Source organism: Sapajus apella, unplaced genomic scaffold (assembly GCF_009761245.1).
Source record: "Sapajus apella isolate SASKATOON/1434 unplaced genomic scaffold, GSC_monkey_1.0 scaffold4, whole genome shotgun sequence".
Taxonomy (NCBI): domain Eukaryota; kingdom Metazoa; phylum Chordata; class Mammalia; order Primates; family Cebidae; genus Sapajus; species Sapajus apella.
In genome coordinates, this window is record NW_022436944.1 from 31,455,218 (window position 1) to 31,469,648 (window position 14,431).

The window sequence follows — 14,431 nt, forward strand, 5'->3', positions numbered from 1 at the left end:
AACCTATGAACTTGCGGGGCACACATTCAAACCACAGCACATTTCTTTCCAAGTTCTATTTCCTTTTCCTTTCTTTCTCCCTGACTAGTTAGTACCAATGTGTGTCATGATGGGGCTTCTACTGCTCTCATTTTCTTTTTTTTTTACACTCACATGCAGATTTCTACACATACAGATTCTCATAAAGTCTTCATAGCAAACAGGAAATCAGAAAATGAACTAAGTTTTTCAATGTGCATAGCACTTACTTAAAACTCTTTATACATCTGGGCCGTCAGTCCATTCATCTCATGCCTGGAGAAAATGCATTTCTAGAGGGGTCTTGTCACCATGTGTCCCTCCCTCTGCCTCACAGCTCTCCAAAGCTGGTCCTTCTGGGATCTCCCAGCCTTTAGAGTGGGGCTGGTTGAATAAAGCACAAGGTGGCTCTATTCTAAGCTACAGCAGAGCTGCCATGCAGATGCCCCCATCACTGGTTTCTGTGGTGGCCAGAACCTTTTTGAGCATGAGTGGGTTTTCAGAACTCAGGGCCAGATTAGGGCCCTGTTCTAACACTGACTGTCACTCCCCTGGCCATGCACTGGGCAGGCACTTCAGCACCATACATCAGGGCTGCTCTGGGCAAACAGAATGTCAGGAATACAGATGGAAAAAGAAATTACCAGGTGAACCAAGAATTTGAGAGAATGATGGGGGCAAAACTCTGAAAGAAATTCTTGACTTGCTGGGGGATATTTTCCAAGCTGGGACTTCCTGGTGACTTAGCTGCTCCTGCATGGGCAAGCTCCCTGATTGGGGAAGCCAGCCCTGCTTGGGAAAAGCCACCAATTGCTTACTCTCTATCAGCCAGAACAAAAGTTACCAATAAAAGGATACACTTAAGTGTCCCTAAATAGAAACTCTTGTTTACTGGGCTATTACGGGAGTGAAAGACAAGAAGAGGCAGAGTAGGTGGAGGCTGGCAGTGGGAGTTCATAAGAAACTCTCTGTCATTTGTTGTTTCCTCCCCTTTTAGGATAGGAGGTTAAGACAAAGCCCTCTCTGCCATTCTGAGGAAGCTTTGTTGCTTATTTTGTCAAAATATCCTTCCAAAGCCCGGTGAGGGCCCCCTCCTTGTCCCTTTTCTCACTGGCTCTTAAAAGCCGGCTGATTTGCACGGGGGCTGGACTCTCTGCTGGGTCTCTCTTCCAGGCTCACTCTCATTCTCTTGCTCTAATTAGCAACTGCTTTAAAAAAATTTTTGTATTCTCATTCAAAGACAGAGAGAAGGAGGAGAGTGAAAAGGAGAAAGCAAAGGTCTGTGTGAAAGGAGCGAACAGATGGCCTCTCCCTCGCCCCTCTGTGTACCCAGCGCAATGTTGGCAAACAGCACACAGCGTCTGTCTACAGAGCCCTTTGTGGCCCGAAAGGAAGGGCCAGTGCACAGCTACAGGCAGGGAAGTCAGGAGACTGGGAGAAAGACCTCAAGAGGCCTGGTCACTGGGGAAGATGATCAGAGAGTCAAGGCCACCAACCTCTGGGATGTAGAGGTACAGGCACTTCTGCCTCCCAAAGAAGCGGTTGTGTGGATGTCCAGTCAGTGTGGCTTGTGCACCGATGCTATCAGCTCTCTGAATAGTCAATCGGTAGCCCCCAGGGCTGCAGAAAGTCCTCATGTGCAGGTGGGGGCAGGAGGGCTGCTGCACTGCTTAGACATGGTTAACTCGAATTTAGGCTCTCTCCACACGCAGGCAGAAGGGTAGTCAACCCTTTGATGGGGGTCAGGGAGAAAAGGAGTGAAAAAAATCTATCTCCACAGATAAAACACTCTCCAACATAATTGTTTTTATTAGAGGAAATTCTTTTTTTTTTTTTTTTTTTTTTTTTTAGAGACGGTCTCACTCTGTTACCCAGGGAGGAGTGGACTGGCAATATCATAGCTCACTTCAGCGTCAAACTCAGAGGTTCAAGCAGTCCTCCTACCACAGCCTCCCAAAGTGCTGGGACTACAGGCATGAGCCACCTCGTCTGGCCCTAGAGGGAATTCTTAGGGAAGTGGGCAGGATAGGTAGGCAGAGATAGGCAGGGTAGGTAGGGCAAGGCAAGGAGCAACATCATCCTGCAAGGTGGAAGCAGTAAGTCCCTCTCATTGGGTATGTACAATTCAACAATGAACAGCTTTGGCTACAAGTTCTTAATGAGTATCTGGAATGAAAGATTCAAAATATGATCGAAGAAAAGGTAGCTTGAAAGAATTCTCATAAGCCAAGAGTAATCAAGAATGGGGCTGAAGAAACTGAAGGAAGCAAAGAATGTTCCAGAAAAATAGTGAGAATGAAGAAGCAAGGCATCCTACAAAGACACTTTAAAATCTTAAAAAGCTACTGTTCTTTTTCATTATCTTATTATCAAAATGTGTGATTATTAATCATTTTGATGACAAAATCACTTGTAATATTTGCAACTGATTCAGTGGTAAACGTTGATTTCCTGTCTTTTACTATTAAAAGAGTTAATTTTTAAAATTGCAATTCACATCAAGACAGACTCCTAGAGACCAAATAAAAACAATGAGTGGAAAATAGCCATTCATTCATTAAAGTTCTACCAATGAAATGCATTTTTATTTTCCCTCTTTTCAAATCAAGTCTGGAGAGAAGACAGACAAGAGAATGGAATAAATGGAGGAAAAGAAGAGAAAGCAGAGTAGACAAATTTGACCAGAGATGCAAGGGAAAAGACAGACAGAACCAGTGAGAAAAGCAAAGCCAAGCCTGAAGTCACAAGGGCCTCCACATTCAGACCCATGTGGGCATGTGTGTGACAGACCCAGAAACCAAATGGAAGCCCTGAAATTGCCTAATTCCCAGAACAGGCAAATTTTTGCCAAGTTCATGATTTGGCAGAGTTCTTGCATATTCCATACAATTTCAATGAGAAGCTCTATCCATATTGTGCAAAGAGCAGATTGTCATTTTCCACTTGAAATACACACGTTGCACTGACCTTATGTCCTCTGTCAAACTGAGACATTATCACCAACTTTTAGTGAAAGAGTTTCACAACGCATGGGCTTGCGACCATTCTGTTGTTTTTGTTCTGTATGTTTGTGCACAATGTGTCACTATATTGGACAACAGACAGACAAGGCCTCTGCCATCACTGGTTACTGCCTCCATCTGGTTCTGCCATCATCACCTCCACAAGTGCACGCCTTGTGCCCGATTCCTCCCTAGTTTCTCCAGAGCTCCCTTCACTCAATGCTGCTGGGATGTTTTCTTACACATCCTAATGCAAAGACTCTGTCCTTTCAGCTCACAGCCTCCTTCCACAAATTTTGTTTTCAGTGTGATTTGTTCTGTTTTCATTTAACAGATGGCACAGAGCAAGTAGGGATTCAGAGATGCATCAGGCATGGCCACTGCCCCTCAGGAGCTTTGGGAAAGGAGGAGTGGGAATGTGAGCCGGGCATGATGATGCAGGTGACAGGTGCAGTGACAGTGACTTCAGTTTACTCTCACCAGTGAATATGATCACTCCATGAACCTCCTGGTTCATCCCTCACCACTGCGAAATGAACACTATCTATGAAGTCCCCAAATGCAGATCAAACTCCAAAGACTTTACTTTGTGCACGTTAGTGAAGGCTTATATCTTAGTCCAAATGAGACACTGATGCCAGCTCCCATCATAAATCACAAATCTACCCCTAAGTGAATCTTGGCTCCTCTTTAGCTTAGAAGGCATAGAAAATAGTGGTTACCAGCAGGGCCTCAGAGTCCTGTGTTGTATGACCTTGAGAAAATTACTTAGTTTCTCTGTGCCTCAGTGTCATCAATGGAAAAATGAGGATAATAATCACATGTACCTCAGAAAGCTGCTGTGAGGATTTAAGAGACAATGCAGAAAAAGAATTTGGCAGAGCATCTGGCACATAGTCAGTGCTTTATAAATGACAGCCATACTGTATTATCATTTCTACACAAGATGGAAGCCAATCCAAAAGCGCACTCCATACCCAGGTTATAACCGTCATATAACCATCACTAGCATGTGGCAGTGGAATGCTGGGCTATACTGAAGAATTCATAAGCTGCTCTCCTAGTCCAGGTAAACTGGGCATCAGCATTCTTTTCAAATATCAGCCTATTATCTTTATTCCTTTTTGCCATACCTATATGTCACAGGTTTTAAATGTATTATTATTATTATTTTTCTTTAAATTAACTAACTTTTTAACCTAAATATATTTACTTTCAAAGAAAAGTATGGAAGGAGGGAGGGAGGGAGAAAGGAAGGAAAGAAGGAGGGAGGGAGGGAAGGAAGGAGGGAGGGAGGGAGGGAAGGAAGGAGGGAAGGAGGGAGGGAGGGAGGGAAGGAAGGAAGGAAGGAAGGAGGGAGGGAGGAAGGAAGGAATAAGAAGGGAAAGGGGGAAGGAAGGAATAAGAAGGGAGAGGGGGAAGGAAGGGGGGAAACTGAGGTAAGTAAGAGGTAGGGAGTGCATGGCCCCCGGCAGAAAGAGCTGCCACAGAGCAGTGGGACAAAACCAAACAGACATACACACAGACACAGCAAGCAACAGCCCAGGGCTGAGCCCACACCCCTGGCAGAGACAAGGCCTGGGCTTCAGCAGAGTGGGAAGGTATATGCTCAAGTAGAAGGTAGATACCTGGTCAGGGAAGGGGATGAGACGGATTTGAGGCTGCTGGGGAAGGGGTGGCAGGTCTGGTGAAGGCTGAAGAAATGAAGAGGAGGCAGGAGGGGATAAGGGATGAGAGCTGGTGATCTAGGAAGGTGTGGCCATGGAGGTGTCAACATGGTGAGCTGAGACTAGAGGCCCCACAGGTAAACTGGGAAAGTTAAAGGAAAGGATGTGGGTGAAGGGACTGAGCCAAGGGGTGAGAGCTGAGAGGCGCATGGGGCAGGGCAGGAAGCCCCGAAACAGGCCCAGGGGCAGGAAGAGACGTATGCAAGAAGCAAGATGCATTTGCTAGCAAACCAGGCAGAGTTGGCCTTCCTGAGACTGGACTGTGAGAATGGGGTGTCTTCCAGTCTCAAGCACCTGCATTTGTCCCATCTGCAGACATTTCACCTACCACAGCTTGGGAAGTGCCAAAATCAGTGGCAGGCATGTGTCAACATGTCCTAATACTAGAGATGGGCAGAGTATATACAGAGTATGACGCAGGGTTGGAGGGAATGGGACAGAAGAGAGTGAAGAGCAGACCATGCCCCAAACCGTCTGCAGCACACACACACACCCAACTTAATGCATTCTGTTGGAATGTTTGAGTCTCAGTTCCTGAACAGGGCAATTTATGGAACTTTGCAGAGTCAAACGCAAATGGGAACAACAATGGGATGCCATTTCTCACCTATCACATCGGCAAAGATAAAAATGATTGATATTTTATTATCTTGGTAAAGGTATAGAGAACAGGAACTCACAAACACTGCTGGTGGGAATAAAAATTGGTAGAAAATGCCTTTTGAGGGAGGACAATTTGGGAATATCTATCAAAATTAAAAATTTATAGACTTATTCAGCAATTTTACTTCTGAGAATTTACTGCATTCTTTGTGCTTAGAAAAGTGCTTGGCACATAGAAAATTCTCAATAAATATTCATTGAATAAATAATTTTTTCTCACAGATACTCACATATAGGTGCAAAGATTAATGCACAAAAGTATCTATTGCAACATTGCTGAGAAATAGCAAAAGAGAGAAAACAACCTAAATGTATATAGATGAGCAGTTAAGTAAAATATATCCATGCAATGAAATAATAGCACTCGTTGGAAAGAATGAGGCAGATCTATACGTAATACAACCAAACTACTGTTAAACTTCAGGGTTCACTGAGAAGAGATGTGGGGGAACTAGGTGCAAAGTCCTCTATAGTGTGCCCCTAGGCAAGGGGGAAACGTGTGCAAATCCATCGACTCTGCGAGAGAATATTAGAAACTGACAATGAGAGAGCCTGGTGACAACCAGAGTGGAGGGAAACTGACCTTTCACATATATGACCTGTTCAAACATGTTTAATAACAGCAGAAAAGGTAAATTGGATGAGTTGAGATTTGCATAAAAATTCCACCCGAAGGAAGAAAGGTTCAGAGATTAACCAGGCTTCCTTGGGAAGTAACGGTGTTCCATTCCTGGAAGTGTCTAAAATTAGTCTGGGGACCACTGTGGAAGAGCAAAGTGTCATGGGGTGTGCTTGATTCGCTGTCCTTCGAGGCTTTATCTAGCCGGATGGGGTCATGCGTCATCAGGTTCTCCAGGGCAATAGCCCCACTTACAGTCCAGCATCCTCTGGACATCACAAACACTTTCTAAGAGCTAAGAATGCAGCACATTCCTGGAAGAAAAATTGCTGAATCTCATATATAAGTATATAGGGCCCAGTACCAGTTGGTGCCCAATAAGTAGATGAAGAAAGAAAAGGCATGGGACCATCCAACTCACAAGACCTAAAGAGTGGAATCCAATTTGAATGAGGAATAGGAAGGCCAGATCTCCTGAGGCCTGCAAGGAGATGATGAGCGGGGACCCCCAAGGACCCTACCCTAAGACCCAGTGACTCTAGCTTTGACTAGGAATGTGTGCTGATTCAAGTACCCTGAAGGCGAATAGGTTTACTCCAGACAGAGACCAGGGGAAAACCAGAAACCAAAATGCCTCTTTCCTTCTGCAGCCTTTCTAATGAACTAGGTCCTACCCTCAATGAAAAGACTCATTAGGGTTGGGTACGGCCTTGCTGGCCTGAATTTTTGCCCTGTGATTCCAAGAGGCTTCCTGAGATTCTCAACAATGCCTCCTTCTCACCAACCTTGTCAGGAGCCCATTAGAGCTAAGCTGATTTCTTCCTGACCTCCCTGGCCATGCATACAAGAAGATGAGTCCAACACACCTTCCTGTGTACCCACCCAACCTGCTGCAGGATGAGTCCAGACTCATATGGATGGCTTCTGGGACCCAAAGCAGACCCAGCCATACTCTTCTGGACTAAACCGCATCTCCTAAGGGTTTGCCTGCTCTGTATTATTAAATGGCCCTCGAAACCAAAATAGGGGCTCGACTGCCTTGCCAGGTAACTAGCACTCAAGCTCTTTGTTCAGCTTGAACATCTACAGCCGAAGACCTATCTTCTAGGGAAAGGCAAGGTTGCACCTCTCTCCACATGCCTGTCAAAGCCCCGCTGGCAAAATAAGGCTTGTTCCTGGGTGGTTTGCCAGTGTTTGAGGCACATTCCTTCTCCATTTGCAACAGGTCTGAAGTGACTCTTTCCAGTCTTCTTCGCCCCACTGCACTGTGGGAGACCTGAAACCCAGGTCTTAAGGTCCTGTGAATGCAGCTCATCAATGGCCAAAAGCAGCGGAAACAGAACTCAGACTCCCAGAGCTCCTAAGGGCCCAGAACTAACAGACGCCACTACAGACAGGCTTGCATTCAGCATAATTTTTCATCTCCATGCTTCAAACTGAAAAGTGTTGATTCTCCATCCATGAAAAAAAGTTTGTGCAGATGTTTGTGCTCAAATTCTGCAGATGTTTGTGCTCAAATTCTGCAGAAAGGGACTGTCCAGCCACAGTGAAAGATAGGGACAGAAAGCAAAGGATACGTTTGACAACAGCCCTGACTGAGCTGAGATTCAGCTCTCAGAGGCCCATGATACACGTAAGAGAGACACAAGCCCCCTCCTTCCCTCTGCCCTTTCCTGTAAGCTCAGACCCTCTTCTTCCCTGGTGATCCTGGGACCGCCCTCTGAGAGGCTGTGCACTATCTGGATGGTTCATAGATGGAGTTGCTCCTGGAGGGATTAAAAAGGAGATGGCGATAGTGGACATGGAGTCCTGTGCAGATGGACAGTGCAGAAATGTGTAACCACAGAGCCACCAGGACCCCAAGAAGAAATAAGGTATACAAACACAAGAGAGAGAGTCATTTGTGAGAGACAGCTGAGAGAAGTTCGATATTCCTGAAAACACATGGTGTGCTTTCAATGATGGTTATTTTTAGCAAAATCCAGTCACAGAAGTAGAGGCAGACAGTGGCCTCCCCAGACCCGAGTTCTAATCCCAATGCTAACATTAATTAGCCGTGGCTCTCTAGACTGGTGCCCGGAAATGCTCCTTGGCTGCCACCTCTCTGTGGATAAATGAGGCAGTCTCTCAGCATCCCCACACCACTCACTTTGGCAGTTTCAGATCCCAGGGGTCTTCATGGGCAGATGCTGGTGAAGAAAATGGTGGCATTAGGGCCCCTACTAGACCCCTGATGCAGTGATGTTCCCACTACTCACATCACCTCAGTAATAACCATATGATGTCTCTGTCATTATCTTTGATAATTCATATGTTAAGTCGTGGATGATCAAGTTCAAACAAAATCCACCTAGGGCAGTTCTCATGAATGGGACGCTGCCAAATCATGATCAGTAGCTCTAACGCTGGCCTGGAAGACTCATGATTATTTGCTCAACATCAATGGAATTTGGGTGCTTCTTGCCCTGTGTCTCAAGCGCAGAAAGGGTGCTGCAGAGCATAGCGTTGCTGGAACCTAGAGCTCCCCCTGGCCATCCTCTGCTGTCTCCTGAGCCCGGCATGCTGGAGTGCATGCTGCAGAGGGGCATCCTTCCAGCTCCCCGTGCTGTTGCTCATGCCGGTGTCACAGTCCATTACAGCCAGCCAATTACATCTGATTCCTCTCTGGGGGATGCTGGGCAGGGCCACCATGGGGGGCAGAGGAGGCCCGAGAGGTTTCTAAATGAAGTAGCCTGTTGGGAAATCCTATTAGGAAGCTCATGTTACAGGGCTGCGGTGTTAACGACCCTGGCCGACCCTGGCCCTGAACATAGCCAGTCTCCCTGGGGCTTGAGAGGAAGCTGTCTGGCTGTGGTTTCTCTCTCACTCACCAGCCAACCGCTGATGGGAGTGAGAGAGCAGAGAGGGCTCCTTGGTGCCCTCGAATGTGGCTTCTAGCACTATGGCCACACACACACACCCTCGTGTTCCTCACCTTCTCTTTCAGCAGCTCAGGGTCAGGGGGCAGGGGGAGCCCAGAGCTGGGACCAGCACCCTAAGGGAGATGGAAGCAGGTCCTGAAAACCTCTTTTTCCAAGAAGAGCTAAATTAGACATATTTTTCCCACTTTCGAATCTTGCAAATTTTTCATCTCAACTCCCCCAGGCTTACAAAGTGGCTCATCTCAGCTGTTCAAGTTGACAAAGGCGCAGAAACTGTTGAAAGGTTCAACATGTCCCTTGGGTTTCCAGGCATGAAGGAATTTACATGCAAGTTTTCTTTACTACAGAAAAAAGTCCCCACTTGGAGATGGGGGAGGAGTGAAGAAGCGTCCAGGAAGGAGAGGAGACCTTGAGGGAGAGGGCAAGCACGCATCTGACAAGAGAAGCACCTAAGGCAGTGCTGGGGGATCACAGCCTTAACTGGCAAGGAGACACCAAGTGGGAAGACAGGCACCTCGAGAGCTGCTCTGTTCTGTTAGAGTTGAAAAGGCCCTGCCAATGCTCAGAGTTAGAATGGTCAAGGGTGATCTGAGAGCCCCCTGGAAGACCCATACAGATTCCCAGTCAAAGTCATGCATCCTCATTCCCAGCCCTGATTTGTAAGCCTGAGCAGAAAATAGGAATCCTGCAGATTGGACCATGCTGCTGGGAGCAGTAGTGGCACCCCTGGCGTTCTTAAGACAGTACCTAGGGACCCAGCTGGTGCTGGTCACCTGTAGGGAAGTTTGTTTCTGTAATACCCGGATAGTTAGTCCTCAGATTCTCCCCCTCTTTTCCCTGCCAAGAGCCCTTCTTGGGCTTCATATTAGCTGCGCCATCTTGTTGATATTCTGTTGTTCAGGGCTGCCCTGTGCGGCTTTCCCCAGCCCCGAGCCTTTATTCAAGGGGTAATGATGCTCTGGATACTTCGTCCTGGTGGCCTTGTTCTTGGTCTACGCAGCTGCCAGCCTGCTCCTGCAGTCCTCTCTGACTCCTTCTTCATTCCCTGAGGCACCCAGGTTCATCCTGTCTACAGATTCCAGAAACCCAAGAACACCTTCACTGACCACCCTGGGGCTCCTCTCTTCTGGATGCCGGCCACATACACAGTCCTGATCTGCTGCTTAGAGCTGGGGTTCTTGGAGTTTTAAAAATCCCCATGTTTGGACCACATACCAGACTTATCACCATTGGAGAAAAGGCAACTGGGGATGTCACTTTGCAAAACCTTTCTGAGGGTTCTCATGCTTGCCCTGGGGTCAAAAATTGTGGGTTCTGAAGACCATGGCTCTCTCGGGCTTGGAGAATCTTCTCTCTCCACTTGGTCCTTCATTTCACAAAGACTGCCTGCCTCAAGGCAGGCCATGTGAGCCACACCATTCAAACATGTTAACTGGGCCTTTGATCAGTTGAGGAACAATGGCTTATTTCTCTGTGCTGTTTTCATGGGTCACTGCTTGATGGTCATGGAACTGGGCCTGGGCAGGTGCAGGAAGGTGATGACTGGGAATTCAGGATTCCTGCTGACCTGTGTCTCTGGATGGGGGAACCCATGCCATCTTCATTCCAGAATCTTATTTTCTTAATAAGGGGGATTCAGAGCTTAAGGACAATGACACCTAGCAACATGTAGCACTGCATGGCTTATAAAATATTCTCATATCCATTTTCACACATTCTGAGAAATAGGCAGAGAAGATATGACTGTCAATGGAAAGGGACTTACCTAAAACCACACAGCAAGTTCACAGCAGAGCCAAGATGAAAACCAGCCCCTATCTCTAGGTTAGGTCTCTTCTACCCAAGTGTACCCCCCTCCTCTTTCATCCACTGCACCCCCTGTGCATGACAGCCCCAGACAATAAAAGCCTGGGCACCATAAGTTAGCATGTGTCCTCTGTAATAGAAAGCTAAGGTCATCCTGAGGCAGGGGCAGAGGCAAGGGAGGATTGCAGGGAGAATTACGCATAGCATTGTTATTTTCTGAGTCCCCAGTGTGGCTAAAGAGGCAGCCTAATGAAGCAGCTTCTTCTGGAAACTCCGAGGACTACGTCCTGGGAAGGAAAGCCGAGCCCTGAGGCAGCACTCTGGGGCAGAACGGATCCATGGCACATAGGCACCATGCTCCAGCTAGGGTCTGGCCATTCAGAGGCTGTCACAGCACCTGAGACACCTCCATGGACACCCCTGTGGGATACTGCAGCCCCCAAGCAACTAACATACAGATAAGGAGCCTGCCCCTGCCAGGATCCTTCTAACAACAGCCCCAGCCTCCTCCTCCTCCTCCTCCTTGAAGTCCAGCTTCAGCTAAGGCAATATTTTAGACTCTACAGCAGAGAGCAAGAGAGTCCGATGAAAGCCAGCTTGGCCTCCCTGGCACAGGAAGAGCCAGACTGTATGGGACCTACACAGAGAATAGACTTAGCCACCAACCTCAGCACGGAAGTGAGGAGAAGGAAGGACAAAGCTATGATTTCTCATTAATCTGCTCCACTATAAGCACAACTTGAAATTGGAGTAGATGGGCCGTTTTCCTAGTAATTAACAATTTTATAGAGACACACGCATGACGAGGTCAGAGTCACTAGTGAGATGAGGTCAACAGGCTGATGTGACTCTGTTGATGGGACCAGTCTGTGTGTACAGAAAGGATGTCAGGAACAGGCCTTAGGCCAAGGAGCCCTCTAGAAAATGCATGAGCTGCTTGCCACACATCCTAATGCACAAGTTCTCCCCACCGCTTCCTCTACTCCCCTCTCACCTATTCTCTTCTCACCGCCCAGGCTCTTCGCGACAGAAACAGCTCTAGGCCAGGACCAGTCTTTGCTGGCTGTGCTGTCTAATTGGTCTCCAGGTGCCTCTGCACAGTCAAGCGACTGGTCACCATGACTTTGACAGGAGACGGTTTCACAGAAGCAAACTGAAAGCCAAGAGAATGCAGTTCCCTGGCCATAATGAAAGTCTGTTCTTCCAGAAAAAAATAGCATGGAGCCAGAAGCAGAGAGATTATTCTTTCTGCCACCCTACAAAGTCCCAGTTTCACATACCAGAAAAGATGTATCAAATCAGCACGACTGTATGAATCATAAAAGCATCAGCATTTGGCCCAACCAGGCTCAGAGGACATCAATTCTCGGGGCTGTGTTGGGAGAGAGTAGCTGTTGAAGGCTCACTGTGTCTCACCTGTAATTCTCTGTCATCCACCATTCTCTCTGCTGCTGGCTTCACAATGATTGTGCTCAGTGGGCTACACCAAAACCACTGTGAATGGCCACCGTGTCCATCTGGCAGTACTCTGTGAGCACCAAAGTGAGTGGAAACCCTTCCCTTGAAGACACACCATGGAGACCAGCAACAAGTACCTCCATATGCACTTCCCACCCCCCACCAAAGAGCGCAGAGTCTTCCCAAAATCACCATTTTTGCCCAAAGGTCCCCCTGTCAGCCATCAGTGTCCAGTTACCAGCAGAGTTAGGGGCAAGATTTCAGGGGATTCAGTTGAAAGTTCTCGAGACATGGGCAAGGGGCCTTATCTTCCCTTCCAGGGCACTGAGCTCAGCCAGGATGCTGGGCCACAAGACCCATGATGCCACTCTCCAGTCTCAGAAATATCATCAAAATGTGGCTTCCTGTGCCTCTGAAGTGGCAAAGTGATGGTGCCATGGGTTCCCAATTTCCTCTACCCTCCAGTGAGTTTGCAATAAGTAGCTTGTAAAGTCAAGTCATGTTCACAATAGCTTGAGATTAGAAATGTCCAACAAAACTCAGGAGGGGATTGAGACTGGGAAGGGGAAATGGAAAGAAACAATTTGGATTTGCATATTTGTCCCCACAGGCCCTCCCAGGACAGCCACAGGAGGTAACTGACAAGCTACACGGACAGCAGAACCCTCTAAAAGAAAAGTTCCAATTAGCCCAAAGAAATAAAAGCCTGTTCCCAGAGTCCCAATTAAATCAGAACCAATCAATGCTTGCTCCGGTTCCTGCTGTTCTGCTTAGGATATAATGAGAAAAATGAGAGTGCCCTAGCCAGCAAGTGTGGTATAGCAGCCCTCTGAAGCCCAGAGAAATCACCCACCCATGTGCTGCGAGCATGCCTGGCAGCTGCTGCACCTGGACCTTTAAGAACGCAGCCTGGTGCCTTGGTCCCCACTTAGACCCTGACAAATATCAAAGACGGTGACCCTCCCAACCAATGGGACAAAGAGGAGGGCTGTGGGACCAGGCTGGGATGGTTTTAAAACTGTCAATGTTGATTCATCACTGGATCTGGCGCTCTCTCTCCTCTATTTCCACACCATCCATCATGGGTACCAGAACCAAGAAATCCAATAAAGACACAAAGACACAGCTCTCTCTGCTCTCAGCAGGCCTCAGAAAGGCTGTGTGAGTGCTCTGGCCCAAGCAATTTGCCAAGTCCAAAGGATTCCTGAGCTGATGGGCATTAACAAGCCTGTGCCTGGCATTTCCCCTGCAGGTGTCTGGGGAGCAAAGTAACTGGGGAAGTAAACTGGCATAGGCTGGTCTGGTGCTCAGGCAGGGTGGGGGTGACATCAGAGAAGGCAGCTGGCAGGAGGCTCACAATGGAGAATAAGTTGCTAATACATCCCCCGAGCCCCAAGGGACTAAGAGCAACCATAGGGGTACATTAAGATCAAGGTAGTCATTTCTGAGATACATATAGGAAGGCTTCCTTCATAAAAGAATCAGGACCTTTGAAGGTTCTGAACAAAATTTAATATGGGAAAGCAGTCTTCTCTTCCCCGAGCCTGGATTCCCCCACGTTCAGCTCCCATGCACTTAGACAATGCATAAGCTGTGGGGCCTCCAGATCCTTCTATTGACTTCCAGAGCAGACTGAGCCTGCAGCCAGTTCAGCACATTTATTGCCACATGTTGAATATGGGCTTTCTAGGGCTAGCAATGGCTAATATGAGCACATAGTAACCTGACACTCTCAAACTGCAAAGTTTGCATCACTCTGTGTCATGTAGAAGCAAAAGTTAATATAACACATGATACAGCCCCATTCCCATTCCAATAGCTTCATCTCCTTCCAGGGTCTGGCATTGAGCCCCTAGAGAAAGACAGCCAAGTCAGAGGGCTTTGAGTTAATGAGCTACATGAGTTCAGTACCAAGTTGAGTGCTGTGGGAGCTGGACTGAAATGAACTAAAATATTTTCCAAATTCAGTCACATCTCAATTACCCTTGAGTGAATTGTCCATGGCAACCCAAATTCCAAATTCTCCAGCCCCAGCACTTAGGGCTGGATTCAGGATGAGAGAGGGAGAGAGAGAGAGAGAGGAGGGAGGGAGGGAGGGAGAGAGAGAGAGACAGAAAGAGAGAGAGGGAGGGAGGGGAGAGAGAGAAACTCAACACTAAATATTACTGACTGGCCATTATTTTACCATTTGAAAGCCCCCCATATCTTCCTCTCACT

The 14,431-nt window shown here is 47.5% G+C and overlaps 1 protein-coding gene across 1 annotated transcript in view; it reads right to left on the reverse strand.

Moving 5' to 3' along the window:
- Positions 1–14,431, reverse strand: part of EPHB1 (EPH receptor B1) — a 436,638-nt gene that overhangs the window by 263,197 nt on the left and 159,010 nt on the right. The window lies entirely within an intron of this gene.